Source organism: Oenanthe melanoleuca, chromosome 5, assembly GCF_029582105.1.
Source record: "Oenanthe melanoleuca isolate GR-GAL-2019-014 chromosome 5, OMel1.0, whole genome shotgun sequence".
In the NCBI taxonomy this organism is placed as follows: domain Eukaryota; kingdom Metazoa; phylum Chordata; class Aves; order Passeriformes; family Muscicapidae; genus Oenanthe; species Oenanthe melanoleuca.
The window spans coordinates 3,601,678-3,620,922 of record NC_079339.1 but is presented as its reverse complement, the minus strand read 5'-3'; positions in this window follow the sequence as shown (position 1 = coordinate 3,620,922).

Sequence of the window (19,245 nt, the reverse complement as noted above, 5' to 3'; positions counted from 1 at the left end):
TTGCGGGCATTTCATTTTTATGTAGTGTCTCCAAGGAGATCAGTTTGCTGCTAAATTTTCTTTGGATTACAATTCCCAAAATCCATGGCAGAATGGCAATCCATTCTCCTCACTGGTCTTCTGATGTGTAAGAGTGGCTGTGCTGCATAAGAGGAGAAAACATGAGAGCTGGAAAGCATAAGGCACTGTAGTAACATTAGCAGATAAAATATTCAAATTTATGCAACAGAAATCTGAGATTTTAGTAGGAAGATATTTCATTTTCCTGTCACTCTACTTTCTCCAAAGAACATAAATATAACCATGATACTTTCTCTGGGAGAAACAACTGAGCATTTCCTTCTCAGAGGGAGCCAATACCAGAATTTCTGCTAATAAAAGCTACAGAAGTTTAGGGAAAGTGTAAGAGCCTTCATAAAGGAAAAAGCAGGTCTCATCTTTCCCTAAGGGACTATTCTGACAGTCATGTATCAACTAATGTGTTTCCTTTCCACATCTTTATAGGAACACTTGTAGCAGCAATACACTACCAAAAGATTCCTCTGTGCTGAACAACAGAAAGGCTTTAGCAATAACACTGGTAGTACAAAATTAGAAAAAATACCTTGCTTACTATATTGCTCTTCCTGTAAGTTTGTAGCACTCCTGCATGATACACATTTTGTCCCTCTTATAGTTGAAATAGATTTTAAAACCCTTTTTGTTTTCCTTTCCCTTTTTATGAGTCAAAATTACTAATTTAATGTGCATGAAGAACTTGGATTATCCAGCAAGTGCTAAACATAGCTACTGAACATTTGCCACATGTCAGAACTGTGCAAATGTTGTTTGTGGAATTATTTATATTGGCTACATTGGAAACATGGGTGATTAGCAGTGATTGCCACAGTAGTTTGGGAAGGTTTGCAGATGGAACTCCCACTGTCCTTTATGGACAAAACTTCTTGATATCTATAATCTCAACTTTGGCATTCAGTGCATCTTTTAGAGGATGGCAACTGAGAAATGCAAAAGTGGCCATGATGTGGAAATTAGAACAGCAGGTAAAGGAGAAATGAAAATGATTGCAAATTTGGAGTCAATAGGTGCCCACAGGCTTCCATTAATTTTGACTTCTGAGTGTGATGCTTTTTGTTTCTTGCAAAGCAAAGTGAGGATTTTGGATCTCTCCCTGAGCTGGGGGAATTAATTGATGTTAGCAGTGTCTGTTGATGAAACTCAAGGGTTGTGCATGTTCTTGTGGCAGTCTGGTACATTGTGTTCTGCAAATGGCCTTCAGGGAAAGGGTCACTATGGGGTGCAATCAGCATTTCTGAAATTTGCTTTGATTCTTTCTAAGTAGTGAGGGTGTTCTGAGTGTATGAAAATTTTGTAGTACTAAGAGAAAGTTCAGAATGCCATAAACAGAAAATTATCTGGTTTGCAATGTGGTAAAAGTCAATCTCCCCTATAACAGAATGGATTCCTTGGTTTTGTCCTCACCTATAATTTATGAAACCTATTTTGTCTGCTTTCCACAATTATAGCCAGTAGAATATGCAAACTTGTTTAAATTAGAGCAAAAACTTTGCTAAAAACTGAGCAAACTTTTTTTTTCTTTGGCCTAAAATTAACAAAGCATCATTATTGCTATTCACATTGCAATAATACTTTTGTCTGGAGAAAATATTTCTTTTAATTTTTAAGAGAGGTCTTGAATCTTTGATGTAGAAATAGAATTAAAACAAATGTCCATGTTAACTAAATCCTGCCTCTCTCCTATTGAGGATAATGCAACTGAATATCAATTGCACTTAATTAATTAGTTTAACTTTACAGCAGTTTGCAAATAATCCCCATGAGTTTTGTTGCTGCCTACTTGCTTGTCTGTACTTATTATTATGTTCACAGAAAGCATAAACATAATTAAAATGCTCTCCTAGACTTTTTTTGCTTCCTGTGTCGACATGTGTAGTTTGTTTTCATGCACTTCATACAGAATTGTGAGTCATGCTCAGATCTTCAGAAAATACCTTGTTATTCTCTGCTCTGGTATCCTGCAGGCCTGTGCTTGGACCCCTAGAAATGGCAGCTAATTAGCTGAGCTCTAAGGAGAAACAGGAAAAAAAAATTAAATTAAGGACCTCAATGGATTTTTATTTTTTTTTTAGCTGGAGATAGTGATGGCATTTGTTTGACTTAAAAAAAATTATTTTTAGTTTTCTTAGGAATTTCTGATACCTTCTGATATTTGTTAACATGCACTTGAAAAGGCCAAATATCAAGATAGAGGATTTCTTACTTAGGAATGGTTGGGTGGAATTAAGCAAGAAGGCAGCTTGAATCATTAAATACCCTTTGCACTGAGGTGAAATACTGAACAACTGAAAAGCCTCCCAAGGAAAATGAAAGTGGAAAATTTCCATCGTGTGGAAATCATTCAGTGGTGGATTTGGAATGTGTCTGCACTGCACTAGGGATGGATAGGTGGTCTAGCAACCCTGGGAATTCCTCACCATTACTGCACTTAGACACTGATACAGAACACATAGAACACAAATAACCAAGATTTGTCTTTCCACAGTCACTCTGGCAAATTTACCTCTGTGTAGTAAAACACAATTGCATTGACTTTTTTAGTAAGATTTATTGATGGTTCAGAATTATCAAGATGTACTTATGGTGCTAGAATTTTTTTTTTTTTTTTGCCTACCTAAATGTGGCCAGGTTTGCTTTTTTTTTTTTTGTTTGGTTGGTTTTGCCTTAGTGGTATTTCCTTTTTCAGACTAGATGAGCTGCAGCCACGCACGTATATGCAAATTTAGCACATAATAGGGTGTAAAAAACCCCGGAGCATCAGAGTGAGTCTGAAATACGTGGTAACTCCTGCAGAATAGACGCTGCCTTTGCTTTGCACAGGGTTTTATCTTGCTCCCAAGTATATATAGCTGAGAGTGTGTCGAAAGCAGGCAGCCCAGCATTGCTTGGCTGAGTGGGAGGTGATGCAGGACTGTGCTATTAGTGAGCAGGAGGTGGGAGGTGACTGGGGCTGATGGGCAGCTTGGCTGCAGCATCCATACACATATGTTTACAGGTATATTTAGCTGGGATATAAATACACAACTGTTCGAGGGATGGAAGAGCTTGCCTCAAGTGTAGATGGAGTGATGTAATAACTCAGACTGAGGCAGCATAGTAGAGTGCACTGAGCGTACAAACCCACAGTTTTAATCTTGGTGTCTCCACAAATGCACCTTCTCTGTGTTCTTCCCCATCTAGTCTGTGCTGGATGGGGGAGATGGATTGTATTTCATCTATGTTTGTAGCTTTGTGTGGCATGACAGACAAAAAATATGATCTGTAGTGGTGAGGGATGTAGAAATATGGGGAATAGCAGTGGGGTAAAAAACCCTCTATATAAGGATTTTATACAATTTGCCTCATCTTAACTTTTTTCCCTGTTCTCTTGGTCATGTTGATGCTCCACTTATTAATTTCTGTTATTGGGTGCACTCAGAGACTTTCTCACTTACTGTTTGTTAATTAAATCAAACCTAAGATTATTTTAATCATAATATTATTTTTATTTTCTTTTTAGAGTGTTTACAGATTTTCCTCCAAATTGACCTGCACAAATATTGTCAATATATCTTCAAATTATGTTAGTCATGGTGCAATTTTGATAGGCCAGCTTGTTTCCTAATCCTGACAGTGAACACTAATTTATTTAAACAGCTAATTTTCCATTTCTGTCTAGCTTCCTTAATACTTATTCCCATCTTTTCTTTTTCTGTCCCTGCTACTGGATCCTCTCATTTATTCTGTATGTCTAGGCTGGGTATGCCTAATTGCTTCTTCAGCATCCATCCAGTATGACTGATGCAGCTTTCTTGTCCATCTCTATTCCTATTCCAGCAGCTCAGGAGAAATTCTGATGTCATCTAGCTGGAAAACTGATGGGTCTCTCTAACTTTCCCTTGCCTCTATCTTCAGTTTGATAAACAAAGACCTGGGTAAACATATGGGCATCCCTGAATTTCCTGATATTAGCAGTGGTAACTGAGAGTTTGGGTTTTTTCAGGAGGGCTCACCCTGCTCCATGTTTGGCTGAAAATAGAGATGCCACTGGTAGGATTTGGGCCTGTGAGAGAGATGCAGTAAAATTAAGTAGATGAAAGGACACAGAACTGTGTATCAGTATATGAGGGTGAAGTGCACATCTGGGAAAGGCTGTAGAGAAGGCTGGGAACCTGTGGAATTCGTAATTCATACAATTTTGGTGTGTGTTTGTGGCTTAGGAATGGTACTGACACACCCCAGACCTCATTTCTCCCAAACCCTCCCTCCACCCCTCTGGTGGGATGGAGAAGGGAATTGGAGGCACAGGAAGGTAAAGATCACAGTTTGGGATGAGAACAATTGGCCAGAAACAGCAACAAAACAGGGAAATGATCAGTGAGAAACAGCAGAGCTCCAGGAGAGGTGAAGGATTCACCTCACAGAACCCAGCACCCTGCAAACCTGACAGAACACTGATCCCACTCCTGGCATGGTGGAGGTGGCATGGTACAGCCTCTGTCTGCTGCCAAAATTAACTTTATTGTGGCCAGAGCCAGGACAATTGTAGATTCTGACAACATGGTATATTGAAGGAAAACATTCCAGTCGTTTGAGCTCAGTCTAGGCTGTGAACTGGTCTACAAGTCCAGCTGATACATATTGATTTCTCTGATATACACTGGATTGAGTAACTGTTGTCTCATCATAGAAACACCTTGGGATCACTCTTTTTTATCTCTGAAATACTCCAGAGAAGGAGGGAAATGATGTTATCAACCAATACAGATAAATTCAGGTATTGCCCAGACAGACTAAATTCCTTGCCAAGGCTTTATGGCAGCTCACAAATCCAGCTGAGCTTTCCCAAGTGCAATCCAGCATGTCCAGACAAACATTTGATTTGGCAAATTTTAATTGACCTGCTTATTTAGGTTCTTTCTCCAGTAACTGGAGGGTGCAAGGCTGAGAAACATTTCTATGAAACAGGTACACTGCTTCTTTCTAATAATTGCATTGCCCTGACAAGGGGCCTGTCTCACTAAAGATAACCAATAATTCTTCTTAATCAAAGAAACTAACATCACACTTTGCCCCAACTCTTTCCCATCCCATGAAGAAGGTTTTGTAGTCTTTGTGTTGTAAATCACATAATTTTTAATTTTTTTTAAAGGAGCTTTAGCCATGGGTTTGTTTTGCCAAGGGGTGAGGAATTAAGGTTTCTGTTCATAAGATTGTTCATGAGGTTTTGAGTTTTGGGTGAGGCCTGGTGGGATTCAATCAACAAAAAGAAGATTCCTAAATTCTGAAAATTTTGCATATACAGGCTAGAGTAGCCAGAAGATACAGAGGAGATAAATGGGCATTAACAGACATCATTCCCTGGTGCAGTAGGAGATAGCTATAAATATTAATAAAAGAACTAAAGGATGAGGACCAAATCAGCATCAAAGGCAAAGGAATCAATAACCAACAGGAGATCAAGTGCTGAGCACTGTGCAGTGTGGAACCAATGAATGAGAACTTCTTTGGGCTTTTTATGTATAAATGTGTGACAAGTCTGGTGAAGAGCCATGCATGACAGAGTGATTTTCACTGCTCAGCCTGTGTGATGAAATGATTGCCACTGCCACGTGTGTGGATGGAACTATTTCCATTGCACATCCTGGCTGGAATGACATCCTGGCCAGAATAAAGTAATGCCTGATTATCTCACACTTAAAAGATGATGTTTGAGAGGGTCTTTTTTTTATTCCTGCAGTTTTGGTGACACTTGTGTAATTGCACTGCTCAGGCTTGAGCCCACACTCTGCACTCACAGGACATGGGGAAGAGAAGTGCACTGCAGAGACAGAGTGCATCCTGTAAAAGCACAAAGATTTTGACTCCTGGTCAGGATTCAGAATAGTAATGTGCATATCTAATTGTTTCAGGTTTGTTGGGCACATTCTGCCTTGCAGATGTTGCAAAAAGTACTTTTAGAATGTGTTCAAAACCTCTTTCCATCTCCTCCCAACCAATTCCTGCTAAAATCTGGATGCTTTGGCTTGAAATAATGATTGACACTGTGTTGTGTCTCGTGTCATTGTAGATGGAGATCCTTTTAAAAATAAAAGTGACAGTTGGATCCCCAGGCTACTTCAGATTTTTTTAAAAAGTGGCTGATAAAGAGTGTGCAAAGTTTTCAATGGAAACTCTCTGAAAGCCCCTCTTTCATTTGCATGTTCTTTGTCACAGACAGTTTGCTTGTGCCAATAGAAAGGGAATGTTTTCACCTGCCCTATGACAACCAGGGTTTTCAGAAATCTTACTGACCTTCCTGACTGGGGGAAAAAAATGTTTTCCAGCTCATCTCTGACCTCCTATTGCTGCCAAGAGTTAGAGCTTCATGCTTCATTTGTGGGGCATGTATTTCCTAAGAATACTCACTGGTGGTGGGGAAGATGATGAGGTGGAGCTGGGCTGGCAGCTGTGGTCCAGCCCTGTGTAGTAACAGATGTTTTTAGATGTGTTTGCTGAGACTGGTTGTGATCAGGGCTGTGCTAGGGAAGAAGTCCACAGAGACTGTCTTTGATTTTACCCAGGACATGGGACCCACAGGAAAACAGTCTACTGAATAAAAATATTAGTAAATATTAATAATTTAATTCATATTAATTAATTAATATTAATGTGCTAATAGTTTAATTAATGAAACTATTGATATGTATTGGTAAAAGCCATGCTAACTTTGCCTTCTTTTGTGTGTGGGTCACCTGTTTCCTTTGCTGCACAGTTCCAGAGCCCAGGCAATACCGCCTGCCCAGGGTGTTCCATATGGTGGAAATTGCACATTTCCATTATGGTGGAAATCACCCAAATTTCATCTTTGCACAAGGCTGTTAGTCCCACAGCTGCATTTCAGCCTTCCCTGGTCATCTCTTCTTGTGACCCTGGCTCTCCTTGTGGGTTTTGTGGCAGGAACTGTGGGAGAGCTGAGGATGCAGGTCTGGCTGCTTTGCTCTGCTGGAATATCAGGAAAAGTTCTGGAAAGCACAGGCTGTAACCCAGCAATGAAACCTGTTCTAGCAAACGATTGGGCACAGGAGAATGAAATGCCTCCTTGCAAGCCAGTTTGGGAGGAAGCAGGTGGTACATGGTTATTACAAATGCACAGAGAACAACTCCTGGGATACTACTGGAAATAATTCAAAAGACAATAGTGAGCCCGTTGTAAATAAAAAACAGGGTGTGATGTAACTGGCTTGTGCTAAGCAGGGGTAACCAGTGGGCAACCAAGGACATGATGTTTTGTTCTTGTGCATTAATCACTGACTAATGATGTGGAAGCAAATGGCAGCAGCTTGGTGAGTGATTCCATGTCTCTGCTGTGCTGCTCTCCTGTTTGCCTTCTCTCCCTGGTTTTAGGGGGAGCTTCCAACTGTATTTGCTGGAAGACATCAGTGAGCTTCCTCATAAATATTGGGATGATCACTGGCAGTCCAGCAGGACACAAAAGACCTGAGCACAAGTTTTCCTGACGTTAATAAATGAAAAAAAAAAAAAAAAAATTTAAAAAAATAGGCATAATCCTGAAATGACAGAAAAAAACATTGGTCCTCCTGATATTTTTAGCTATTGTCAGCTGACAGGGCAGATTGTGAAGGACTGAAAAATGACGAACATAACTATGACTCTCTTCTCGCCCCCTCAAAAAAAAGAGAGGGGGGTAGGGAAGAGAGAGGAGAAAGAAGGCTCTGCTGGCAGCCTCAGGATAGCTAGCTTCAGAAGCATGTGTGGGGGAAAATATGAGAAACAATCTTGTGGGATTCAGTGAGGAAACACTTCAAAAATATAATTTGATTAGGACACAGCCTATATGATTCAACGAGGGGGAGGAGGTATTGCCTGGAATATGCATCTGAGAAACTTTTACATCAAGAATTACTAAATTACTGTCATGCAGCCACGGAGTGGGGGCCAGAACTCTGGTTTTTTTTTTTCCCTTTACAAACTCATGAACTGCAACTTTCTGAGTTGTTGGCATCTGTGACGTGAATCAGCACCGTGAGGTTCCTTCTGCCCCTGGTCCCATTGATGTGTTCTGCTTTGTTATTTTTGGCACAGCATCATGTGCTGCCTGCCCTTCCTAAGTTCTCTGCTGAGCTGGAGAGCAGGTAAAGGAAAGGAATCCTTCACTCTAGTGGGCAAGAGAATGTCAGATTTAATATGAAGAGGATCAGGTGGACTTTGGTCAATTTTGTCAATTGTTTTTTATTATTATTGTTTATTATCTGTTATTTTATTATATGTATTGCAGCTGTGCCTATAAAGGCATTGCTATACACATGAAGTACTAATCAATACCAAGAAAAATAACTGTGTGGAATCAAAAAAAGGTGCAGAATATAAGAGACAATTCTTTAGAGAAGTATGTAGGCATTTAAAGGCTGCAGCCTGTAACTTCTAAGTGCACATGGAATGTAGAGTGCTATATTTTGCATCATAACACAAGGAGATTAGGCAGAATCACAGTATGGGACCTGCTCCACTAGCAAAGCAAATATAAAGGAGAGGATAGGTCCTGAAATCCTTTAGTGACATTTCTGTCAGGGCCTAAGGAGGATTATGCTGTGTACAATTTGTACCAGCAGCACAATGCCAGTCATTTTCTTTCAAAGAACTGAGCCCTTACCACAGTTTTTCCTATTTTTTTTTTCTAGCTGATGATCCTTTAGTCTGGTTTTTGGTACATAAAAAGTTGTAGAGTGTGATTTTTGGAAAGCAAGCAGCCAAAACTTGGCTCTCAGCACTCTCCAGCACCTTGCTATTGACCTGTGGCTGAAGATCTGTTTTGTTTTGAGGGAAAATGAAAATAAGTAAATATTCAAAAAGGAAATGATCTGCTTAGTGCAGTGTCTGGAGATCTCACTTGGAGGAAAGATGCTGTGTGCCATCTCTGCTTTTATTATTCTAAGTCATTTGGGTATGGAAGCCTTAGGAATGCATCTGGGAAGGTAAAGAGAACAATTTATTTCTAAGAGTTGCTGTCAACAGAGGGAAAGTCCAGAGGTGACAATAAATACTGTGTCCTTCATGAGCATGGTGTTAATATAATGTGCAGTGATTCAGGAATTAACTTTCATCTTAATAGTGATTAATCTCATTAAAGAAAATAAAGGCATTTTTAATTTCTATTGGCAGCATGGCATCTTTTGTCCTTGGGATATTTAGGGAACCTAGAACTTGTGCAGAGCCAAGTGAAGCAGTGGAAAAGATGTTTATTTGCACCTCATCAATTATAAGATTATTAGCACTGAATGAAAGTAGAAAATTGACATCAGAATGGCATCTTGTTTGGAGGTCTATTCTACAGCACAAGTTGTTGTTTATTAGATGTTAAATAGTTATTGAAAGTGCACAATTTTGGACATTTTCCTTGAAAGTATTTATCCTGGAGAGAACTGGACAGGGCTATTAATATTTGCTTTATGAACTCAACTAGAAAAAAATTGCCTGAAATACTAATAATATTCTGTCTTGCCACTTAAAATCGTTGGATGTGTGATTGCTGGATTTGCTTCTTTGCCTTAGTGTTTATCTGATTCCAATGAAAACCATGAAAGGATGCACGGTTTCATGCAAAAACTTTCCCTGGTGTTATACAAAAGATTTAATTGTTAACCACTCTTTTTTTCCACCACACTCTTAAGTCAGATCTTTTTAGGGATGTAATATTTAAACTAAAGAATGTATAAGTATAAAGTGTTTAGAGTTTGAGAAGTCTCCAGGCTAGAAATTGAAATCAATATTGCCTTATAAAAAAAAAAAAAGGGGATTGTAAGTTTGTGTTTTAGTTCAGTGCTGGCTCTATAAATAGGTGGTGGATTGTTGGCCTGTTAATTTAGGGTTATTTAAAAAAAAACCACAACAAAAAACAGCAATAGGGTTGTGAATGTGTGTGGTAATTAGATGGTTCATGTAACTTGGGCTGGGCTTTTGAAAAGGGGTGTCTCACCTGCTGAGGAATTCATTAAAACACATCATAAAAATGAAAACTACCCCCTAGTAATAATTATTAAGGTCAGAATTATTGAGTTCAGACTCAAAAGATCAGAATAACAAATTTGCAGGTATACTGAGAATTCAAAGTATGAAATGTGAGGGCCACTGTGTATCTCCTGAATTTGTTTCTAGAGGTTGTTATTTTGACATTCTCAAAGCAACAAAATAACCTTTTTGTTGATTTGATCAAATTTGCTCATTTGTGTGTTTTTCTTCATTCTTAAATATTGACAAAATAATGAACATTCTAGAGAAACTGCTCTTCAGTTCTCTGAAAAGAAAAAGCCCTGTAAAACCCAGTGATTCTCTGCTAAAATATATATTCATGGACTTTATACCTGGGGAAAAAAAAAAGAGTTGTTTTATGATGTTTAGTTGTTTACTCTGTCTGCCTAAGGAAATTATCTAGTTATTTCTAACCTTTGTTTAGGAAATATTTCCTTTGTCAACAGCATGAGGAAGTATATATCCTGTTTTAAATCTTTCTGGAAATAAATTACAGTGACCAGATTTATTAGTGGAAGTTTCAAATTATATGTTATACATATATATATAATATCTATCTATATCTATATCTATATCTATATCTATATCTATATCTATATCTATATCTATATCTATATCTATATCTATATCTATATCTATATCTAATCTATATCTATATCTATATCTATATCTATATCTATATATCTATATCTATATCTATCTATCTATCTATCTATCTATCTGTCTATATCTATATCTACATCTATATTTATATCTATCTATATAATCTATATCTATTACAGGTAAATGCAGACTTTTTTTAGTTGAGGATAACCTGTAGCTTCTTGTCCTTTCTTAGCAGTGGGAAAAAGAATAATTCTGAATAATTCAAATTTTCTCTCAAGAAGCAGAAAAACTAGAATTGTGTACTTAAAGACAAGATCTCATGAGCTCCATCAGAAGTAGAAATTCTATTAGGGAGTCACAATGGTGTTTCTTACAAAAAAGAAGTGATGCTTTTCTCTCATTTTCTAATTATCTTCTGTTTTCTCCAAGTGTGACTCCTCACATCTATATATAAACACCCAGAAGTTGTTGTATAATCTAAATAAAATTTTTCTCTACAGAAAGTGATGAGGAAAATGACGTCTGCAGGATGTGGCTCATCCCACATATTTAAATCACTATTGACAAGCCTCTGACAGCTTTTTAAACTGAGCTGCCTCGTATTAATTTGTTCAACCATTCCTCCTTCTCAGTTTCATCCCTCCTCAGCTGCAGATGGTTATTGTATGGCTGGCAGGGGACAGGACCTGCAGAGCACCACAGCAAAAAGCATTTTTGGGTCAGGGAACTTGTTCCCTGTGCAGAAGCTGCCTTGGGACTGGTTCTGCTCATTTTCCTAATCACAGAGTGCAGCTCAAGTGTTTGGAGAGCACCTTCTCCAAGTGAAAACTGGCATGAGTCACAGTTGCATCCAAGCCTGTTCTCTACTGCCACATCCACTTCAGCCATAAAACAAGTGTTAATGAGTTTAATAATATTTAAAATTGTAATATTTTTCAACATTATTACGATTGCCTTTGGCAAAAAACCAGAAGTATACTGAGCTCCACATGAGTCAGACTCAAACCAGGTTTTGTGTATTCAGTTCCTTGTAAATCACCAATTCAATTTTTGGTGTGGTTTTGCACCTTTAATTACATCATTGTGTATGTGATTAAAGAGAAGGTCTAAGAAATATTCATGACTCCTACAGACTTATTCACCATCTATTCAGGATGGAATTGAAATATGTCCTTTCTCTTCCTTTCTCTATATAAGGTGGCATAAAAGATGAGTGGGTTTCAGGGTTCTTTCTTGAGGGTATCTGTCTGTTCTCACTGGGCCACATAAATACAAGTGGAGATTGTGGCTTATTATATCCCAAATAATAGCTTTTTTCAATCTCAAAGGTCTTTCCTTAGCTTCACACCTACAAATAACATGATACTTTTTGGTTTTGAGATCATCTTTTGTAGATCTGCCATAGTGTATTTTATTCCCTCTTCCTTGCACATTCCTCACACAGACCTGTGTGGAATTTGAAAGAGATTCTGCAAACCTTACTCATGGGGAGGAAGAGTGTGTTGAACAATAATTCCTCTTTTAAATGCAGCTTCTCTCTTCTGGAAAGCAAGACTGAAAAATTCATCCTCAACCAGCGTGGTTCTGGAGTACACTAAAGGTACAGAGAGACTTCAAATTTCATAGAAAATGCAATTCTTTTTATCAACCTCATCAGAGGTGCATTATAAAAAGCAACGTTTCATCATCAGCTCAAAGTGGATCCTGAGTGGATAGAAGTTCCTTTCTGTTTCTGACCCATGAATTATGAAGAAACCCTGATAAATAAATGAGATTACATTTAGATTTGTGTTTCTGAGATCCCAGATTTCCCTGAAACAAAAATGACCTTTAGAAATGTGAATGGACTCCTGACATCTTACTGATTTTTAACGTGAAGTGGAACAATGACAGCTTAAACAAGAAAGAATAACAATTAATAACAGCTAATTATTTCAAGATTCAAATTGCCAACTGATGCAGCACCAGTCTTATAAAACTTTTGCAGCTTCCTCCAGTGAGCTGCTTCAGATGATTTGAAGTGAAAAAAGATGGATTTTGTAATTAAAAAATGTCAGCTAACATGCTGTATGTTTTCAGGAGCATGCACATACATAAAAATCAAATCAAATCAAACTAAGATATTTGTTTGGTCCTGTGACAGTGAATTTGAAACTCCTCTTTTTGTTTATTCTTTTCTGAAATTACCAACCAACTGCAGTCTTGCTCCCATTTTCCTCTTACATAGTTTTTCTTTTTACATACTTATTTTCCTTCCTTCTTTTATAATTATGACTACTTTTAGAGTAATATAGGATAGTAATGTAGTAATTCAAAAGTGGTGCACTTTCCACATCACAAATAGCACCACTTGCTATGAAAGTGCACATTTAACAAAACTCCACATCAGATATGTGCAAACCCTCAAGCCAGAAGATTTTGAAAGGCAAAAGTTTTTGACTATACAGCCAGTTTGGTTTATATGGATTGGTGACTTGTAATTTCAGTTGCTTTATAATTTTACTTTACTGGAATGCTTTTGTGTTTGGTTGTCTGGTAGACTGGTGTGACAGCTAAAAATTTGGGAATGTAGGAGTAATGCATGATGGGGAGCAGAGTATTCTGGCTTGCCTGCAATTGAGAATTGACTGTGTAAAAATATCCAGACCAAAGGGAAACCACATCCCTACAGCACAGCTGTTAGAAGCTGTAATTTCAGTGGCAATCTGCACCTCTGGGGACTGTAACCTGCTTTCCTGAGGGCAGCCAGTATACAGGTTTGGTTCAGGAGACAGCCTGGGAATTGATTCAAATACTCTTATTTTTGGCTCTTGCTTCTTCTGTGTTTTGTTGTTGTCTCTAGCTCTTTTCCTCCTATTTCATATTCAATGGTGTTCAGACAATTGTAATTTCATTGTAAATCTGCTGACCAGATCTGCTGACAATGTCATATTTACACTATAAAATTGCATTGTTAGTAAGATTCATCTTTGTCTAGGTCCCTGCTAAATCAAGACATATTTTCACACCTCTCTTGTTGGCTTTCTTGCCAATGTGCAACAATTTGGGCATGAAAACATCAGTGTTCCATTGTAGTGCCTTGAGCTATTGTATGTATCTAAATAAACACTTGTGAGAGATCCATAAAGCAATATCTGAAGACAGTTACTGCTGCAATAAGGAAACGAGGCTCTTGGAGTGTAATCAAGTTAAAATTATGTGCACATAAACAAATGGCATAATTATTTTATTAAATGTGTAAATCACTTTTTGATTGCCAGAACGATTTCTTTCAGCAAGTCATGAAATATTTAACATGAGAGATAACAGACTTCCTCACACAGAAAGTTTTTCAGCCTTTCACAGAAGAGAGAGGCTGTCATGATGCTCTCTAGAAAAAAATGGATTCTAAACCAGTTGAGTCAGGCTTATTTGACACTGCTCACAGTGCAGACTGTTGCTGGTGTTTGAAGACAGCCCAGCTCTGAGCTGTAATTATGATGACAGATCTATTCCTGTTTGTTGGTGCTGAGGATAGGCAGCTGTTTTCACTTGCTGAATTACAGTTTGACAACTGCAGTCCCAACAAATGCTTTGGATGTTCGTGCGTGGCAGAAATAAAAAGATCAAAAACCACACATGAAATGTCCTATCCTCCTCCTCTTCCTCTGGTTGCTGAATCCATGGAAATGTGGGTCTTGAAGGGACTTTGGGGGATTCCTCAAGTCAGACCTGAGGCAGCCATAGCTACCAGAGCACTCCAGTGTGTGTTGCTTTGTCTCTGCTTCCAAAATCTCTGGCTTTCCAGATGAGGTCTGGATGGATTTTTCCAAAGGTAGATACTTTTCCTGGTTCTGCTCCAGGATTTCCTTGGCCTAGGCTAAACCAGTTGCTGAATTCTACATTCCCATTCTGCCCTGACTGTGGGCTTCTCATTCTTTCTCATTATTTCACATTATTGTTCCTGTCTACAATAGCCTCCATAGTGAAGGTCTGACTCGAGGTGAGGAGCTTTAGGTGTTACTCAGCTCAGGTTTCTCTGCTTACCTTGCTCCTCCAGTATGTCAGCAATCCTTCAGTTTTATTTTACCTTGCCTATCCCACCCTATGCTCAAAGCCAGGGCTGTTCCTCTCTACAGAGCTAGGCATTAAATGGACATGGATAAAAGTATAAACTGTGACTTCTTTGCCTTCTGCAGAGCCATCCTGTGAATTTGCTTCACTGGGCATAAATAACAGCTGGATTTTCCTTTCATTTGTGGTCAGGTATATCATTCTCTGTGCATTTTGTAGGACAGGCTCACAATAAAATATATATGTCTGTTTATATGGCTGGGAATCAAACCTATTTTCCATGAAAAATGCTTTGCTATTCTTTCATAAAAATGAAATTAAGGAATCAGCATGTATGACTTTACTAGAAGCACATCTGATGGGTATTTGCTTTGGCTAGGGCACTGCCACCAGGCTATTATTACCACAAGTATTCAAATGACATTTTATTTCCTACTCTGCATTTCTGAGCAGCAGGCTGCTTCAGCTACTGCAGAGTCACATCTACAGAAAAGGGACAGATGTTCCACATTTTTCTCTTTGTGAAACTGGAGAACCTTTCAAATCCACTGGCTAAAATGCCACCAAAGACACTCTGCACAATGGATGGCATTGTCCTAAAGAGATGAAGACAATTTACTCTATAAATTCTCAGTAGAACTCACGGGGCATGCTTGATATAATTAGCAATGGTGTGCTCAATGTGCACATAGTAAAAGATAGTTCCTTCCTATATTCCAATAATGGGAGATTGCAGAGAGGTGTCTATTCAAAAGAGAGGACACAAGACTACTGCTAACAGCTGTAAGAGAGAAAGAGGAAGAGAGGATGAGAAAGTTTAATTAACAAGTACTACCCAGAGAGATATTTTGAAGAAAGAATGACTCATAGGATAATAATGCAACTTTGCCAGTGGCCAGGATGGGGAAGAAGAATACAAAGGAGCAGCTCACTTTTAATGAAGTAGATTTAGTTGCTGTATCTTTAGGAAGTTGAAAACATACTTGCTTCCTACTTATTTATTTCCTTGCTGTATGTTCCAGTTTAAGTTATAAAAAAGAAAAAAAAAAAGGTGGTGGGGGGAGGGTCTGTTTTCTTTATTACTCTCTGGTGAGGTCAAAGGATCTGAGATGTATCTTTAACAAAAGGAAGGAGTCTTTGTATGAAAAGCAGTGCCAGGAGATGACAAAAGCCAGAATAAAATGTAACATTTTGCTGAAGATTACCTGTCAGTCCAAGGTTTTACGTGTTTCTCTAGAGTTCCAACATTTCCTGAAAAGAACAGTTTTCAAAGATGTGGTTATAGTACCTCTAATACCACTGGAATGGACTTACCAGGATACTGCTCTGATGGGACTGTGGCCATTAAGAATCAGTGTTTTTATTAATCTTTTCATCTCAGTAGAAGGAATTTAATTTCAATCTCAGAAGATTTTCTGTGTTCCCCTCCATTCTCAAGGCATGCATGTCAATGTGACCAGGATATTTCCTGGAGGACATGCTGGAGTACCCAGGCATATGCAGGAATATGTCAGAAACATCCCTGTTTCAAGTCACTACTCATTGTGTTGACTTGGAAATTTCTCATAAAAGAGAAGTAATTTCTCATAAAGGAGAAGTAATTCCTCAACAGAATTGTGCCAACCCATTTTCATTGTGGCATCTCCAGCTCTGTGACAATTCCAACTTCCTTTGGCAAAAGAAATTAGAGGTGGAGTAATCTGGCAACAAATGAAGTTGTTCACTGTACTGCCTGAAGAGGAAAGTGGATTTTGCCTGATGAGGCTGGATGTGGTGCTTCATTTGGCAAACTGTGATCAGTGTTTGCTCAAGGTTAACAAAATTGTTTGTGGCAAGTGTAAACAAATGCTATTCCCTGTTCCCACAGCAAAATTTCCCATTTTAGGGAGCAGTTGTCTATCCCAAGTTCTTAGTAAGTACATATTCGGTGAGATATTTTCAGATGAAGGGCACTGAAAGAAGAGAGACCTCAACAAGGATGTCCTTGAAAGTGAAATTGATGTATTATTGTTTGGAACAGGATAATTTTTGCTGGAGACATAAATGTGTTCTCTGAGTTTTGATTCTGTGATGATCCAGAACTTTATTCTATTCATTTGCCTAACTTGCTTTTTCAATTGTCAAATCAGTTTAATGTAAGTTGCTCTAAGGTGCCAATGCTCTGCTTTTTGTGCAGAAAGAGGTTTACAAAATTTCACATGTTAATTATAGAGGAATCCTTTGTTATTATTTCTGTTTTCAGCTTAGGAAACTTGAAAAAAAATCTAAGATTAGTGTAATTAAGATTTTGGAGCAGACATGGCTCATTTAAGTTCAGCAATGCTTATAAGGCATATGTATCTGAAAGACACAACTAGGGTTGTGGGGCTGAGCTTTTGTAGATCCAGTGTAATATCATGAACAGAAGGTTTTTACTCAAAGCTCTACTAGGATGCATAAATTTCCAGATAAGAGCGAATTGAATGAAGCTAGACTGGTGATATATGATATTTTGATGTCTTGAGAGTTTGATTTTGTTTTTAAGAAACAATATTGTGATCAATATTCATCAAGAACAAGAGAAGTGATTACCAGTCTGTAGTGATGGTCTAAATATTGCCCATCCAGCTGCAATCGAATGAGAAATTATGAAATTTTTCTACTTGTTTTTTTCAATAGTTATTAATCCCAAAGCCAAAACTGAGTGAAATCAGAAATTTTGGCTTGTGTAGATCTAGTGGAAGGAGTATTAGTTGGTGTATTAAAGGAAAAGGGAAATTTTATATGTGAGAATTCCAGAAAGCAGATGAAGAAATGGAGAGTTCAGGATCATTGTATATTGTCAATGTGCCTTGATTTTTCATGATAATTTTTTTTTGTCCTTAAAGGCTTAAAAAGCTATTTTGGAGCAGCCCCCATACATTTCTTATGTCTTTACTTGGCTCCTCATTCACCCTTTAGTGCCATGAGCCCCATGAACCACAGCACACAGCTGGAGCTACCAAGTTCCACACAGGAGAGAATAAAGAAGAAAGGGGTAGAGCAGAAGCAAGACAAGGTCTCATGCATTTTTTTGTCTCCTCTTTCAGGTTCCAAACATGATATCCCAAAGAAAATCTCAGTGCCTGCTGGCAGTCCTACAGTTTTGGGTAGAAGTGGTGATTTCACATGGTTGTGGTGGAGCAGCACCAGGATGCAAAGAGAACTGGGAGAGTAAAAGCAAGAAAACTCCTGGGCTGAGATGAAGATGCTTTAATAGGTAAAGTAAGAGCCACAGGAAAAACAAAACAAGGAGTTGATTCCCTGCTTCCCATGGGCAGGCAGGTCTCCAGCCATCTCCAGGAAGGTGGGGGTCACTCCATGTGTGAGAGACAGTGATTTGGGAAGGCACATGGCACCCCTCCAAGTGTCCCCCTATTCCTTCTGCACCCCCATTTCCAGCACAAACCCCAAACACAGCCCTATATGAGCAATCATAAAAAAAATTTACCTCAGAGCAAGATTACTGTCAGCACAAGGTGGTACCACAGGGCAGGTGAGCTAGAAAGTATTGAGTGTGCATGTGTTGTAGGGTTTATTGTGAAGATAGAGGAGAATATTTTCTATTTGGAATATTAGCTCTTTCTCCACTATCTAAACAAACTTAGAGCTACTTTAATTTTTATTAGCTGGACTAACTTAAAGGGGCAGGCAATTTGCTGCTTAACTTTGTTCATTCAGTATTAAGTCTGATCCATTGATGATCTTTATATGGAACACATGAAATCTGCCTTGTGAGGATGAAGTTTCAAGGAAGTCTGTATTCTGTGTGCAGCTTTCTCAGACCCAGTACCTGCAGTCTTCTGAATGTGCAAGCTCTCCAACAGCTCTCCTGTTCCTTCCAGGAGCTTTAGGAACATTTCTCAATAGTCTTTTCAAATTAAAATTTAAAAAAAAACCCTAAATTCTGTTTAAAAAATGTTAAGCAAATAAGTTTCTGGTAGATTAGAATTCTATTTTATGACCTGTTGTGCAGTTCCAGACTAATTTATCAAAAACCATGAGTACCTTGTGGACAGGTGTCTTTTCTAGGAGCCTTTTTGATTGTATTAATTCTTATTTTAATCAAGAGTTGCAGAAAGACTTTCTATTGCCCTCTCCCAGATAACAGTGTACAAATAACTGAAGGTGGGTTTTGGCTTTTCCATCTGCCCTAGCTTTTATAGAAACACTTAAAAATTATTTACAGCCTCTTTGGCTGCAGGCTCAGTGTTCAAGTTGCATCAGAGTGAATTTTAATTTTGCAGTTGAAATACAAATCATGGTTTTTGTATGAACAAGTGAAGCTGCTGCATGAGCACTAAAATATGAAATCAAATCTAAACAAGTCCTTGAAACAATTTCAGGCTGTTGTGGGATATCAGTACAGACAGGATGGGAACCATTTAGTATTCCAGTAAGGTTTTCATAAAATAACCTATTACTCAGTGAAGATTATAACAGGTAATGAAATGAAGTAACATCTGTTTTCCCTATGCATTC